The sequence below is a fragment of the Haliaeetus albicilla genome, chromosome 2 (genome assembly GCF_947461875.1).
Source record: "Haliaeetus albicilla chromosome 2, bHalAlb1.1, whole genome shotgun sequence".
Lineage (NCBI taxonomy): Eukaryota > Metazoa > Chordata > Aves > Accipitriformes > Accipitridae > Haliaeetus > Haliaeetus albicilla.
In genome coordinates this window covers 34,348,272-34,364,682 of record NC_091484.1, presented here as the reverse complement: position 1 = coordinate 34,364,682, position 16,411 = coordinate 34,348,272, and the positions used below count along the sequence as shown (strand labels likewise).

At 42.2% G+C, this 16,411-nt stretch overlaps 1 long non-coding RNA gene across 4 annotated transcripts in view; it reads right to left on the bottom strand.

Moving 5' to 3' along the window:
- The window catches only part of LOC138681977 (uncharacterized), a 68,060-nt gene that overhangs the window by 23,881 nt on the left and 27,768 nt on the right, over window positions 1-16,411 (bottom strand). For 3 of the 4 annotated variants that reach the window (XR_011322213.1, XR_011322211.1, XR_011322214.1), the window contains one exon: window positions 12,779-12,891. This is a non-coding gene — a long non-coding RNA (uncharacterized lncRNA). The remainder of the gene's footprint in view (window positions 1-12,778; window positions 12,892-16,411) is intronic. The other variant, XR_011322212.1, reaches the window with a different exon arrangement.

Here is a 16,411-nt window from a genome sequence, read left to right as displayed (position 1 = left end):
CCCCCCCAGGCACCAGCTCCAGTCAATTCCACCCAGACAATAAAGTCATTTATCACTCGAGGACCCGCACAGGTTCGATACCTGATGTAAAGCAGATGATTGCTTCCATTGATTCAGATGAAATATCTGAGCAGAGCTGTGGCCGGCCGTGGTTAGAGCGCATGCACCATTTGTGATGATTTAATAAATAAACCATTGATTACAAAATGGAGCCTGATAAATCCTGACGGGGCAGATCTGCAGCTGTACCTCTCCGTTGACTCCTATAATTAATGGCTTAGTACTGTGCTACTGTTAAGTGAGGACCAGCTCATCTAGAAGCAATAGCAAATGTTAGCGACATTTATGCAAATGTGCATAATTACCACACCCGGCATAGCTGACAAGGTCACTCCTTGTTTTGGCCGAGATTTTCTCGGTGGAGACCGTCAGCATTGGCTGGGGATGTCTTGCCACAAGACAGACTGTTTCTAGTGCCAGGGCTTCAGCTGCCTGAGAGCGTGTTGCCACGGCAGGGAGGTGGGAGACGAATCCCCCAGCAAAGGGGGTGGTCAGCCCTCCAGTCAGGGAACCACCAGAAGATGCTGAATGAGAGATGTGGGGACTGACCGGGCTCTGGATGGTCTGCAGGCTCGGAAAAGGACAGTCCCACTCCTGGTCACGGGTTCTAAGAAAAACTTCACGTAAGACACCCCTTGACAAATAGCATCTCGTAAGCCTGTAAGAGAGATCTGGACAACTACAACCTCATACAGTGCCCTTCTCCTAAGCAACTAAACTACAGCCTTGCTGTGAACGGTTGTTTAAATGACCTATTTTTTTCTTGAAGAAGTGCTGGATTAAAAGATTGCAAGCAGCCCGTGAGCCTTGCTGATACGTGAGAGAGGAAACATGAGCGGAATCAAATGGCGTTCATCTGTCCATGCAAATACTCCTCCCGTAACTGTGATGTACAGCCCCAGAGCTCAGCCGTGACTCAGAGGTCTTCAGCCACAGTCCCCAGCATTGCCAGATTTTGCCTCTATCTGCATGGGTGATGTCAGGAGAGAAGTATTATGTCTTTCTGTAACATATATATTCTCTTCCAATTTCCATTTCGGTATCAAGCCAGGCTAATACATGTCCAATTACCAGGGGAATTGCTTTACTATTTACCAACCTATTAGACTCTCCAGTCCAAGGAAGGTGGCAAGCATCAGAGAAATCTAATACAATAGCTAACCATTTACATGAGGCTCATTTAACTTCATAGTATTTTAACACAGTTGCAGCTTCCTGGTGACATTCTTCTGCAGTTTCAAGGCAAAAAACCAGATCCTTAAAAAAATAAATATATCGCAGAGGAGACTGGCAGAGAGAGGAGAGGAAGGAGAAGGGATTTGTCTTAAATTTTTATTTGACTTCCTCCAGCTTGACTGGAGACAGAAATAGACACATGATTTAAAAAAATCCACTAGATTTTACCATGGTAAATTCTTGCAATTTAAAGAGGTGACTTTGCTCATTTCAATTTGAATGGAAAATGACCTTTCTTTAGAAACATAATACGTAGATCTACAAAATACATTAAATAACACAGGGGGTATTACTGAGTAACGTCCATCAGAAAGTATTCATCTGAGTTAATTCTGTTTCCCAAATGAAATAAAGTGCAACAATAAATAATGGCTAATGTGTAATTCCATGTAAAGTCAGGACCAATCTTTTATTTCATTAAACTTGGTACAGTGTATGTGCTATGCATTTTTAATACCTTTAAATAATTTAGGAGAAATAGTGCAGACTAAGACTGACAGGAAATAGTCTAAGCTCCTAATTTTAGGAAACAGCCTATAAATGAAATTTCGGGAGGATATAACTTCTTGATTAAAGGCAAATTGTTGTTGTCACACCCAGAAAAAAGAAGTAGCATTATACCTCATTACTCTCATTTATTACATTTATTACTGTAATTTAGGAGAGGACCACAAAGATGACAACCAAAGAATCACAGCCCAGGACCTCACCGTGCTATGTTCTGCCCAACCACTGCAGAATAAACAGCAACAATCTAGAATTTGAAATATTAAAGCAAAAAATGGCTCCTCTTATAAGCATGCCATCAGCTTCTGATTTTTGACAGGCAGCAACAGCAAATGCATTTCTGACTCTTTCCATTTTCTTGCTGGCTGGTTCCTAAATGTGCCTCTCCCTCTTCCCCACCCATCACTCCTGACCCTTATTTCCCGCACGCAGTATTTCTGTCCTTCTGTGAATCTGATGTGCCTGATAGACCGCTGATTAGCGCCATCTGCTTTAAAGTGTCCCTAACCCATTTCTCAGGTAATCTTGTAAAAACGCCTATCTACAACCAGCACATGTGGCAGAGATGCAGTAGCTCACCTCTTACTCTAGAAACACCTGCAATAAATCAGAGAAAAGCTCTTAGCCCAGATGTTGAAAGGCAGGGGCATAACAGCCTGGCTGAAGCTGGAACTTGAACCCAAATCCCACCATGTGCTTGTATTCTTCCCTGCAAGCGCATCACAGTGAAGGGTGGTAGTGGACCCACAGAGGGAAAATAGAAGGTGAAGCATAATGCATGAGCTTACGCCAGCAAATAGCAATGCAAATGAATAACGCTACTCACACGAGCAGTATCCATAAATCCTGAATCAAGTTTGTGTTCAAATACTTCCTCCCACGGCTGCAAAATGTGTGAGGAGGCTGAGAAAGAGTCATCCGCAAGTACAAGGATTCACACCACTTAGTCGTCCTTATTAAAAACAAACTGTATGTATTTACCGAAGGAGTATACGAGCAACCTCAGCTGGCTCCCTTCCTTCAGTCGATGCATGGAGAGACCAAGAAGGACACGCTTTTTTAGCCAAGAGGGCTGAAACAGCTTCCACTTCCACTTGGGGGATTCACTGCAGAAAATACCTAGTTTAAATCACATTTTACATCTTGTGTCACGCTGACTAAAAAATTTAACAGCCCCTTCTGGCTTTAAAATCTCTTAGTTAAGGAAACCTACCTATTGCACCACAGGTGGTAAATCCTTTTACCAAGAGAAGAGTAAACTTGGCCTTGAAAAACAGGGCTTTTTAAAAACAATCAACCAAAGCCCCATGTAAGCCAGTGGGTGAGAAGTTTATGTCATTATGAAAGAGATCAGATGAGTTATGGTAAAATCTTAGAGCCTGGAACTTTTGATCAGTTTGTACTAAGCTCTAAAAAGACTACATAAAATAACGTCTCTTGCCATAAAACACCAGCGTATTTGAAGAGGAAATCATACATAAAGAGGAACAGATTACAGTATGAACCCAATTAAACTGTACTAAAAGCTACAAATACCTAATCTACCACAGTGTTTCAGAAACTGAACCCTAAACATGAAAAATCCAGCCATTACACAGCATCTTGGGCTGGAGAGACCATAACAGTTTCAGCAGAATAAAAAAAAAAAAAAAAAAAAAAGAAAAAGGCTGCAGCCTGTTCCTCTCAGTCTGAAGGGGACTAGGGTCTTTAAAAAGGCATAACTGTACTTAAAAACTCCACTGAGAGGACTTATACAGCAACTAGATATCAGCAAAGTCATGGATTTTATGGGTTCCAACTCTACAACGTACTCAGGCAGGATGATTTATGTGCACAAAGTTAAGAATTTATCTATATGTACTTTACAGGCAAAATCAGCGCCCTATATATTATTCTCCCCCAAACTGGTGTTTGCACACGACACCTCTCCCGAGAAGCAGATATCTTTGAAGGTGAACTGCTGAGCCACAACCTCACATTTCACAGCCGAAACAGCAGCTCTGAAGCCCCTTGGACTTTTCCCTTGAAGACAAGCAGCACAAGGCAGGTTTCCCGCAAGGAAAGGGACCCAAGACTGAGAGATATCATTGAGAATAATGTGCTATGAACTTCAAGGACCTGTGCAGCGTTGGGATGCTCAGTGCTTGGTCCTGGTTAGGTCCCAGGTACAGCACTTCTGACGGTGCACTGGGCAGTTAGCCTTGGGGCTCCTTAGGAAGGTGTTAGGTAGCACCCTTGATATTCGCAATGATTTCATTGATCAATTAATCTCAACAATCCGAGGCAGGTTCAGCACAAGGTGGTATCATCGAGCAAGTGGGCTCTGTGGCAGCAGGATGCCAGATGCCAACGCTGCTGGTGCTTCCACCCCGATTGGCACATCTTGGTTCGAAGAGCCCTAAGGACAGTGGCTGCTGCACCGCTACATTGCCATGCGAGGGTACACAGCTCTTCAAAGCACTTGTATCTTGATGAAGTTTTGTCTGCCTGATTGCTCCTGTCCTTAAAAACAAAACAAAAAACCCAGAGGAAACTTTTTCTGGCCTTAGGGGAAGAAGCCACAGTGTTTCCCCTTTAAAAGCAAACCAAGGATAGGAAATTCAGTAAAGCGTAGAACAACTGAGCAAAAGAGCATTTTTTTTTCTTTCTGCTATATAGCACAGACGTGAATGCGTACACATTGTAAATACCTTCCCCCCAATTTTCAAACAGGGAACACATTTCTGCTTTTCCTCTGCATACGCAACACCTCTCCACCAGATCTTGCTCTAATATTCTCAATTTTTCAGCAGTTTCAAACCTAATTAAGAAAAAAATTTTAAAAATGTACTTAGCATAAAGATGTTTTCCTCTTTTTTTACTGCCAAATCTTTCCACCTCGTTACTGGTTTCAGATGCAAAGTGTGCAACACCCAGGGAACCAGTGACAGATTTAAGGGCTAGCCCCTGATGCCCATGCAGTGTTTCAGACTAGCACTTTGGGACCAATATAACTAACTGGGAGGTTCACAGTTTTCCAAATGAACACAGAATAATGGCTTCTCCCTTTTTATCTGGACCGAGCAGCAGAAGACATCCAACTTCTAGGGAAAGGTAATATAAGTGCTCCCAATCACTAATAGCAGAGCTTTCTAAACAGCTTTTCTATAAAACCATACACAGCATAGAGCTAAATAAATCCTTTTTTTTAAGTCCTCACGTGAAGTGACCTGCATAACTTAAAACGCAGCTTTATTACCTACTAAAACCTTCCATCGCACTGAATCGCCCTGTGCGTTCATGCACATAGAGATAAAATGTGCGTGTGCGCACATGGGCGCGCACACATGCAGCCCGATCACATACCCTTGCGTTTCGCCATCTGGCATTGTTCTAGGGATTAATAAAAACAAAGTTAGGTTTAAATTCCACATATGCACCCAGGAAAGGAGAATTCTTGCAGAAAGTTTTAAGAACCTACGCGGAGGTGCTACGAGAAAACAAGGCAAGCCAGCTAAGACTGCAAGTGCACGTTAGGAACAGAAAACACATGTTTATCAAATTGGCAGATACAAAAGTTACAACTATATGTGTTTTATGTACCATAAGTAAGTTGCAAACCAATACGATTGATTAAAGCTTGTTTGAGTCTAGAGGAACTGAAATATGACAAATGCTAATGCGACAGAGAAATGTCAAAATAGATGAGGAATTACACATGCCAGCAACTGAAAAAAAACTAGCTGAGATTAAGTCAGAGACAAAGATGAAATGCCAGATTGCCTAAAGCTAATTATCTGGACAATTAATGGAATGCCTGCACCTCGTTTTGATTATTAAGAGCACAGTCTATTGGAGAAAGAACAAAGCTATGTGCAAGAGTCTGCACTGATTTCCTCGGAAGAGGATGCTGGCAATGAAGTGGAAGAAATTCTTACCCTGGAGATCACTAAGCCAGCTGCTAAACTATGGTACAGCCATGTCACCTGGTACCAAAATCATACCGATCCCTTCCTTGGGCTGTCACTGGTGTCAAAATTCAATGTACATCTCATTTCCCAAACCAATAATTTGACAGGGATCCTAGATAAGGAAAAAAAATTGTCTTTGATGCTACAAAGCAAGACACATGCAAGTAAGTATTTCTATACCTTGACCTGCCAGAAATTAAATTGAACTTCCTCCTGTTCTTCCTTAATTTTATCATGCGCCACTTTGCAGGAAATTCCTACATTCTTCTATATTTATACACTCAAGAGCTAAATGTGGTTCCCAGATAAATTCTTTATGTGATGACACTTCTTAAACTGGCTACAGACCAGCCAGATGCAAATACCTACTCACTCAGTTAATATGAGGCAATATAAAGACGTTTAATAAAAATATTTCACTTAAAAAAAAAAAAAAAAGGAAAAAAAGGCTAATCCCAAATACATAAAGGCTATTCATGGAGAGTTATCTGAGCCTTTTTCTACATTACTGGTACAGGACTAGGTTAGTATCTGGAATGAGAAATACACTGCAGGTTTCTGTTCTAAGCACACATCCATGACAGTAAAAAGCAGGAGGGCCACGTTATTTTGAAGACACAGCACTATGTTTTAGCTTTTTTCCCCCTCCCTAGTGACATCCTGGGAAATATGTATACATTCACCACTGCCATTAAGCATCACATCTATCAGCCGCAAGCCGCTTTACCCAAGACAGCAGAGAGTAGAAATAGACATGACCCAACCCTGGTGTTTCTCCGAAGGGTTTCCCCGCAGACAGTCCCTTCAAGTATCAGATGTAAATTAGAGAACCTATTTCAACTGAGCACAGACCCGCAGTGCAAACGCCCAAGCCCAAGCTCTGCTAGACCTGGGAGGGTGAGCAGCATGGTCACAGCAACCTCTGCTCGTCAGCCAGCTCAGACCCACCAGGAAAACTCCTGGGGCTGGATTTATTCATTTGGGCTCTGGCATGGACTGATGTAGTTATGCTGCTTTCAGCACTTAGCTAACACCTTTGCACTGCATGTATATTTATTCTGGAGGTTTTTACCTCATTTAACAGCTCAAGATGTAGGAATTTCCAGAGTTGCCTTGATCCTCAAATGAGGATGTCTTTCAGTGTAGGGATCAAAAAGCCAAGCTGTTCCTGCTTCGTGTTTAAATTCAGCATTGTTGCCTTAAAAAGCGAGAGCCTACAAGACAGCACCCGCTGCAGAACGGATTGCAATCCGCTGCACTTCTTGGGACAGACCCTTTGCCAGGTTAACATCAGTTTAACACGCTGTGCGGAGATTAAAACTGGTTTTACAAACACAAGTCCTGAACAGGCACCGGATTTTAGCCGAGGGGAAGGCAGCCAGCTTCGCAGCAGGGAAACCAACTTCAAACAGGCATACTAGGAAGGCGCCCGTGTCTTCAAAACATATTTTATCCATCCTTGGATGACAGAGATAAGAGGACACATTGGGAAAGCTGCACTTCCTATTTTATCCTCTGCACAAAAAGGGCTGGAAAAGGGACCGACACTTAGGGTTTTAGAGCTGACATACCACCTCGGCAAAAACCTGTTCGGTGAGCAAACACAGGATTGCTGACTGGTTGGTGAAATGGCACCGGGCACCAATCTAAATTCCGGAGTAAAGCGATTTTAGTAAAACCCCAATGAGTTTTACAAGCACAAAGAATATGCTGCACATTATCTGAGAGCAACAGCCTTTCCCCCTGCTTCCAGTGAAACCCCAACTCCCAAATGCAGCAGTCACGGCAGTTCAGAGAGGGACGACAAGCAGGACGGATGTTCACCTCCTTTTATCTCATACTGTTGCTAGAACTCAGGCCACACTTGATTACCACCTCCAGGTAGGGATACAAGCAGAAAATATTTCAGATCCACAGGCTTAAAAGGTATTTTTTTTCACCAACAGGAAAAGTACGCTAAATGCTTTTGGTCATTTGTTAAATATTAGGACGCTTTAAAAAAAAAATTTTTCTTGCTAACAGTTAAGGGTTTTCCAGGCCCTTAGGGAAAAAAAAAAAAAAATTTCGTCTTTCAGATAGGCCAAATGTCTCTTTTTTTTGCCATTTTAACTGATTTTAAGCTTCTGGGGTAGCAATTAACATCTTGGTCAGAGACATAAGCATAAACAAAAACTCTTAGCATATCTCAGGTCACACCAGTATTCGAAAAATGTGCTTATTCTGTTTTCAGCTTTTATTTTGGTTTGCCAAAACAAAAAAATCAGCTGTTTCCCAGGGGGGAGTTGACAGACACACTGATTTTCAAAACACAAATACGATGGAGGCTGGTGCAAAACCAGACATACACAATGAAGCCACAGCGCTCTGTCCTGCAGGCTGACCTCAAGGCAAGGAAGTGGGGAACAAAGTGCACTGCAGTGTTTTAAGGGGAAAAAAAAGGCGCTGATAGGTCTAGCTCAGCTGCTGGAGTAATGTTTTCTGATCTTTCCTCACGAAAGAAGATTTAAGTATCTGAAAGATTCCCCCCTACCCCTCAAAACAGCGTGTCAGAATAATGCATGCTTCTGCTGACCCCATGGGAGGCATGGGAATCGTGCCAATTCATCACACTGATGCCACTGTCCACCCAGTATCTACCATGTCTGTGCTTTTAAAAGGTTAAAAAAACCTATTGGTTTTGTGAAAGGATATTTCTTCCTTTATCTCAGTCTTAAAAATAGCTGGAAATTTATACAATCTGTATCCATACTTAGAGAGGCAATGCAGGGGAAAGCATCATCGCTGGACTCCGAATTTCCTTAAAGGCTTGACAAAAACCAAGCCATTGTGAAACATGAGTGAGCACAAGCTGAGTGTTGCCCTATGCTTTGATTCCCCTTGTACCAAACAGAGTTTAAAAGACTACAGAAAGATGTATTGTAGGCTTCTGCACTACAATACATCCATCTCAAGCACAGACGTGAAAGATCTTGCAAGACTAAGGCTTTGGTAAAGCAACAATTCTGTATTTAAATGATGATTTGTTTGGACAAGGTTTTCAAGAGGAATCCTGCACGGCAGCTGTTCCCAGCGAACTCAGCACGAGCCAGAGTGCTCATTTTATCCTACCTTTTCATAGCCTTAAAAAAATGGCAGCTCTCTCTAATTGACTACTCTTTCCACATCTCAGGAGAGTTTTTTTCCATTACAAAGAGTAACTTGTATTCTCCTAAATCTCATAGATCTTAACCAGAGGAAGAGACAATACACAAGGGGAAGTTCCTCCTTTTCCAAAAATTCTGCCAGGGTGGACTTCAGAAAATATGAATATTTTTAGACATTTTAAACCTCCAGATGAGGGGAAAACGAGAGATTAAAAAAAATACATGCATGCACATACTTGATTTAAATGATGAAATCCTGCTCATGAAAATAAATAAGGTATATACACAAGAGGTGGCCCAAATGATAGCCCTGTTGTCCCATTAATCATATTTATTCCAAAAGTCTAATAATGTTATCTTTGGTCCCAGCTTCAGCAGCCTATAATTTAACACAAGCACCTTTTTTTGGCATGCGAATCAGGTACTAACGCTGTCTCTTTCAACCTCTTTTGTGCTTCTAAATTAGAAACCCCAAATGTCGTTTTTCTTCAGATATGAAACACAGTCAAGGTCACTGTAAAATAAAAGAGCAATTAACTTTGCAAGAAAACTGTTGTACAGGAGTGAAATACAGTACTTGGAAAAAGTGTCTAAAAACTAAAACTGTTCCTACAAGTGACATCCCTTGTTCAGCCTAAAATGACAGAACGCAGCTCCAGAGATTCCTGTCAAATTAAAAAAAAAAAAAAAAAAAAAGTAGTTCATGGAAAATATTCCCCACACCCACTAATTTGTTCGCTGGGCTTTTATTGCTGCAAGGTAGGAAGGCTTGCTGTTTTGATAGCTCTGATACTGGAAAGCTGGCTCTGTCTCCCCGCCATCTTCCCCCTCCCCCAAATGAGCCCTAAACAGCTAATAAACATTAGCACAGAATTTCTCATTTTGCTTCCTCTATCAGTCAAATGATAGAATTTTTATGAATTCTCTGAATAAAATTCAGGATGGAGTTGCCCTAGCTGACAAGACAAAGAGAAAGCTAATATTAAGGGTTTGGAGTTGGTAAGTATTTTAAAATACAAAATTATCTTGGCTTTGACCCTTCTCTAAAATCAGCCAAGATTTTGTAACTCAGTAAAATTAAATGCGTTATCAACACACAACTGACTGTGCAACCCAGCAAAGATAAATTATCTCATTAGTACCATAGAAATCAGATGAGGCATGCATAGTAAGTGACATATTAAATGCAATTATAAAACCCTACTGAAGTGATGTTAGTGACCTGACACATGACAAAAAAACCCAGTGAGGCAATGCAGAATCCAGGCTGGAAGATGTGCTGATATTATTTCTATTCAGTGTACATCAGATGCAAAAATACTACTTAGCCATCAGTACAAATCTCATAAGCAAAAGCACTGAAAAAATTTAAGAAATTATTAACATGCAAAGAAGGCGATATCTTCAAGAGAAGCAGAGCTACGCACTAACGCAGCAATCTGCAATTGCTAGGATGGTGTGAGCAGGTTAGGAGAGCTACCTTCCTGCATCGCCCACTTCCATCCCTGCACATACACAGCTGCCGGACATAGGCATGTTCCCACTTTTCACATCTGCAGTGGTAATTTTCCAATGTTAACTGTAATAAAAATAAAGAATGAGGGAACCACATGGCTCAAAGAGACTGTAGGGAGCCCCGCCCCCCCCCCCCCCTCCTGTTGGCAGTACCAGTGACCTAGACCCCTCCTGACCAGCATTTATCCAGCTCTCCTCAAACCCCCCTGGTGCCAAAGACCCCAGGACCGCCGCATGCAGACTCTCTAGTGCTTCTCTCCCTTCTCTGTTGCAAAACTTTTTCTTAAAATCTAACCTACGTTTTCCTTGCTGCAACTTACTGCTCTTTATCCAACTCACAGCAGACAGATCACAGGCTAGTCCCCTCCCTCCAGCAGGATTTTACACCTTTCACAGGTCGCGCAGCCTCATCAAGAGACCCGATGACAGCTTGCATTATTTCAACTTGCTGTCCTACATCCTATTTTCTAAATTCCTCATCGTTCTTGTTGTTAACCTTTGCCCTTCCTTATATTTTTCTTGAAGGGCTGTGCCCCGAAGTGGACACACAAAAACTCCAGCTGAGTCCTTATCTGCACCAGCTACTTCAAAATTATTAACTCCTGTGTCGTACATGCAACGCTTCACGTCCAGCAATTCATCTTCTTGCAAAAGCACGTCACTGTTGACTTGCTTCTAGTTTGTAACACTTTTTAACTTTCAGACTACAGAAGCGACAGCCCTTAGGAGTCATCCCCTGCTCAGGCAGTGAATCGGGCAGCCTGAACAGCACCTTTTTCACCTACCCCCTGGAACTGCACCCTGCGTGAGAGCATGGTCCCCAGTGAAAGCCGAGTACTGATGGCCGCAGAAAGACCATGGCAGGGCCACTCACCCACAGGGACTGCTCCGAAGGAGTGCTTAACTACACCTTTCACCATCAGCCTCTCGCTCCGTCCTTGGTGGCCACGGCAAGCGCAGCTGGGAGACAAATGAGCAGCCCGGCTGCCAGACCTGACCCCCAGCAGCTGACTTGAAACAATCCAGCAAATGTTCACAATAAAGCGACTGCTCACCACCGAACAGCTCAGCATCTCCCCAGGAACCAGAATAAGAGAGACCTACGTGATTTGGTCTCTGCTTGAGGCAGAAGCTCTGCAGAGGGGTTAGGGATGGCTATTACCGAAACCCAACCTTGATGGCTGGCAAAAAGGATTTTTTTTTTTTTTTTTTTTTCTTTTCTGACTTGCATCTGACTTGTATAGTGAATTTAGAAAGCAAACACCTCTTCAGACCACAGTGCTGAGGGAGTCTCTTCTGGTCTCAGCCTGTACCAAGATAGTTCTCTGCTGTATCTCATACCCGGAACAGCATTGCTGAACGGGACTTGAGTAACATGAAATACTAGAAAAAGTAATAGAAAACTCCATTTGGTTTGATAAAATCAGGTCACATCAACATACACCTGTACCTGATACAAACACATCGTTTTTACGCTTTTGGGGAATATTTTGTTATTGATTGAGAGCCTCATTTTTATAGGGAAGAAGACAAGAGGCTCCCGTACCTGCAGTAGGCAGTGGTCTGAAGGAGACGGGGTATTGCTACAGAGCTCCCTGCCTTCTTCCTCCACTCGCCAACCCATCACGTAAAAGAGGGGGGAAAAGGTGTGAAAAAAAGCTTGTACTCCTACTTCACATTGCAAGCAAAGGAGAAACACCAACACACGCTTTTTACATGCCGTTATCAGAGGATCCAGGGATTTTGCTCAGTTATTGAAATGAGTCGGCTCAAAATGCTTTCCTTCCTCTTAACACAACTTTCAGCTGCCATCAGCGCCCTTGTGAGTGGCACTGGTAGGTGTCAGATGTGGAAACAACCATGCCAGAGAGACAGCGAGAGAGCAACCATTTTCTGAGCGTGTTCTTTCATTCCACAATAAAATAAGCTACGATGTTCATAGAATTGCTCTTTAGCCATCACTTTACTCAGCATAACAGGCCAATACGATTTCTGTTCTTTTTCTTTCTCTGTACCGTTGATTTTTGATCCTCCTGGAGGTTAGGAAACAAATTATAAATTGACTGGTTTGAATCCTCAACACACAGAGGGGTAATACTGTTTAACCGCAGGTATGCTGCTGGGATACGGTTCTCTATTTTAATACGTTCATTTTAACCATAAAATTAATTACCTGGTGGCACTATAACACAAATAACCAATAGAGATAACTGCATTTTCATTTAAGTGTATGTTAACATGCAAAAATGACATGCAGTAAAAAGGTTTGAGCATGTTTAGTTCTGTTTGTGGGCAGTGTCCAAATCCTTGGGGTTTAACTTTTAAAGGTTAAAAAGTTTAATTGGATTAATTTGGTGGTCTACTTACATTATCCAGTAGGGATATTTTGAGCCATTACAGAATGTCTCTTGCGTTGTCCAAGATACAAGCCAATGAAAAAATGATGAGGATTTGTTATTAGCTGGAACCAGTTATTTCTGCTGGGAGAAAAAATCAAATTGTGATAAGAATTAGAACGAAATAACAGGGATAAGAATTTGAAATTTTTTTACCTTAGAGTAAGTTAATATTTTCATTGGAAAAGTTTAAACACAGCCTTTATTTTACACCCTTTTATATGGGAAACTAATCTAAAAAGAAAACGGCAATTTTCAATGTCCAGGTTGTTTGTCCTTCCTTGCTGAACAGAAAACACCAATAAATTAATTCTCCCTATCCTGCATGCCACACATTTAATCTTTCAAGTCTGAGTATCAGCTACCAGAGATACTTTACGCTTGCAAGAACTATTCATCGATGGAAAGGGAAGACTGCCAAAAAATTAGTAAAGAAGTCTTGAAACAGCAGGGGTTGAACTCATCTGCCTGTGTGTCTATAAGAATGCCAAGTACCCTTTCCTCAGAGTTTATGTGGAGTGTCACATCTCACGGACCCTGCTGGAGGCGAGCTCCTGCAGAAGTGCTGCCTTGCTGATACTGCTCCCCATCTCCTCCCAGGCTTTCCCATAACCTTATGGCTGCTACCTTTAATTGCCCTAGGGAAGTGATCAGCCAGAGGCTTGTATGAAAACTGCATTGACTCTTCTACCCCAAAGAACGTCCCTTACTGGCTTCTACTTTTTCCCTGGTTTTGTTCCATGTAGTGAGAACATCATCTTTTCTTAAACAGTAATGTCCAGGTGCTGGTTAAGTGACACTTGGAGCTGTAAAGACTGATAACTTCTCAGGTTCACAACCCTCCTGCACCGTGATTCCTGCATGCAAAGGCAGCAAACGATGTTCCGTTTCAAACGTAGCATGGATCCAGTCCTCGAACACAAAGACAATTTGAGTTACTTCCCACAAGACCCCCCCAGACTCAGCACATGTAGTGTTTCCTCAGCTCAGTCACCCACAAGTTTCTAACAAGATTTTAGCTTTTTATTTCCCTTCAGTCTGTGAGAAGTTAGTCTGATCTTCGCTCTCATGTTCATGTTGTAGTGATTCTGCTCTGTTTTCCAGGCTATTGAGTTTTGTTCCCTTCTTGCTCACCCCTTTTTATCTTCTCTGTGATCTTGGGAATGGCTCCACTGAAGAGACTCCTCCACCGCGGACTGGGACAAACCCCACACTGCCTCATCCCGTGCTAAACTGGGGGACAGATAACAGTTTATGGGTGGTCACAGGGTTGGGTCAAGCCCTCACTGCTGCAACTATAGAAATTTTAATACTAATATATGCCTTCCGACTGCACGTTAAGATAACAGAAGATGAGAACTGGGTGCGAAGGGGCACTTCATCTCCAGCTGCGTTTCAGCTTTGGAGAGCAATGGCAGAGTGGGATGCCATTTGCAACATCCCTGTTGGATTTAAGATAGAGACTTTATTATAATTTTAAACGTCTTTTAATTAACAAATTCTTCTGCAAGCCACAGTTAGTGGTGGTTTCCATGGATGCTGCTATCTGATATTGCAGAGCACAAAATGGGGCTGCAGCAGCAGGGGGAGGGGGAGGCCACACTCTGTGCTGGTGAGGAGAGGGACCATCGCTGCCCACCGGGACCCTGGCCGAAGGGACAGAGTTAAGGCTGGTTTCACAGCCCTCTCCCCTCGGCAGGGATCACCTCCCACAAAGGCATCGGGAGAGCGGCGCTGGATGGAAATGTGCCTCCTCCATCTGCCTGATGTCAGTCCCACCGGGTCCTCCTGTGGCCCCGCTGGCACAAGGTCAGGTCTGCACCTCCCAGAGGGAAGACAGCCACATTCAGCCCTGCTCTACACCCAAGGAACATCCCTGTACCTCTTCCATACCAGAGCAGGTACGGGCTTTAATTTGTTCATCTCCAACATTCAATCAAACAATCTACAGTAGGTCGACTTTCTGATGGGAACTAAAGGCGATTCTTTAATTAGATTTAAGAACTGCAACACTTGAAGTTAAATCATGCTTAGAAAGACGAAAATTGAAAAATGATAACTAATGGGATTTACAGATGATTTCCTTTAAAAGTAGAAAATTATTATTACACACATGTACCCCAAGGACCTTTCCATAGCTGTTAAAAATATTCCTCTTAACAGCAGACAATGAGAATATGTCCACTTATATATGGAAAGATGAACAACAAAGCTTCTGCTAAGACATTTTTTAATAAAAGTAAAGATTTCCAATTATACACTAGAGCCTGCAGTCCCTTTCACTCCTCCTCCATTTCAGATTCTGTATTTCTTTTGCAACGGAAAATGATGTCACGGCTAGGTAATGTGGGGGCCACACGCTTGGGCTTTCACCTAAGCAGCACTGATGAAGCCAGCTGTGAAAGGGGACACTGAATCCTACCTCAGTGGCATGTAAGTAAAGTGAAAACACATTCTCAATTATCTGTCCTATTGCAAAGTAGTATTTCAACCCAAATTTAATACTGATTAAAAAACTTAGGAGCTTAACGCATATTACAAAAAAGCCAGGCAGCATATTTTTAGTTAACCTTCACATTGGTGTGGATTTCTTCAACAATGCTAACAATTCACAGAAATTATTGCTTGTGGCTTAGCATTACACCAAGAGGGGTAATGATAATTTCAGGGTTTTCCCCCTGTAAATCCAAGCACTCTTTCACATCACATTCATCTCTTCTGACACAGCCCCAAGGTCAACTGAAAAATTCCTACCAACTTCTACAGGAGCAGACACAAGACTCCAAATCTGCTTCATGAAAAAGATCCGTGTCCTTAATTAGTGTATAAAAATTGAACCTGTGAAGATTCTCCGGCTGTAATGCAAACACTGCCCAGTGCACAAGGCTTTTTGTGCTTGTGTGTCTTTGCTTGCTCAAGTAATTTAACCACTGTAAGATCCCGTTCATTTCCCACTTCTGGTTTGTGAAGTCCACTGCCACTGCAAGGGCTAAACTACACAGTCAAGCAAAGGTATCCAGTGCCAGCATCTATACCAGTGCCAGAACTTACAAACACACCTCTCTGCATATGCTTGGCTTAACTTCAAGGCTTGTCCTTTTGCAAGTGTCACATGGAAACTGCTGTAGATGTGATGAAATCAGGCAGGAATCCTTCACTAAAGTACTTTATCATGTCAATAATTTGAGTAACATTTTTGTACACCTGAACAAATTACTGTGTCTCTTACAGGGGTCCCAAAAGTGTTCTGAAGGCAAGTATTTTTAAGTTTTCCTCCAAAGGTTCATCGACAACATTTACCAAGAAATTTGTGGTCTTACTTGCTCACTAAAGGAATTAGCAACAAATGCAAAAGGACACAGAATTCTGTTCTGAATCCACAGAGCAAAATGAAAATGAGGAGCATGTCTGATGACATAAACATAGCATAGTATGATATAATAATTATACTGGGACAAGACAGAAGACAGACAAATAGCTATTGCTTTTTCACACAGACTGCTTTAAGAAGTGTCCTACAGAACTGGTAAAGAAAAAAAAAAGTGTGATGACAACTTAGCATCTTTTACCTAGCAAGGTACAATTCTTGCACTTTGCTAGAAAG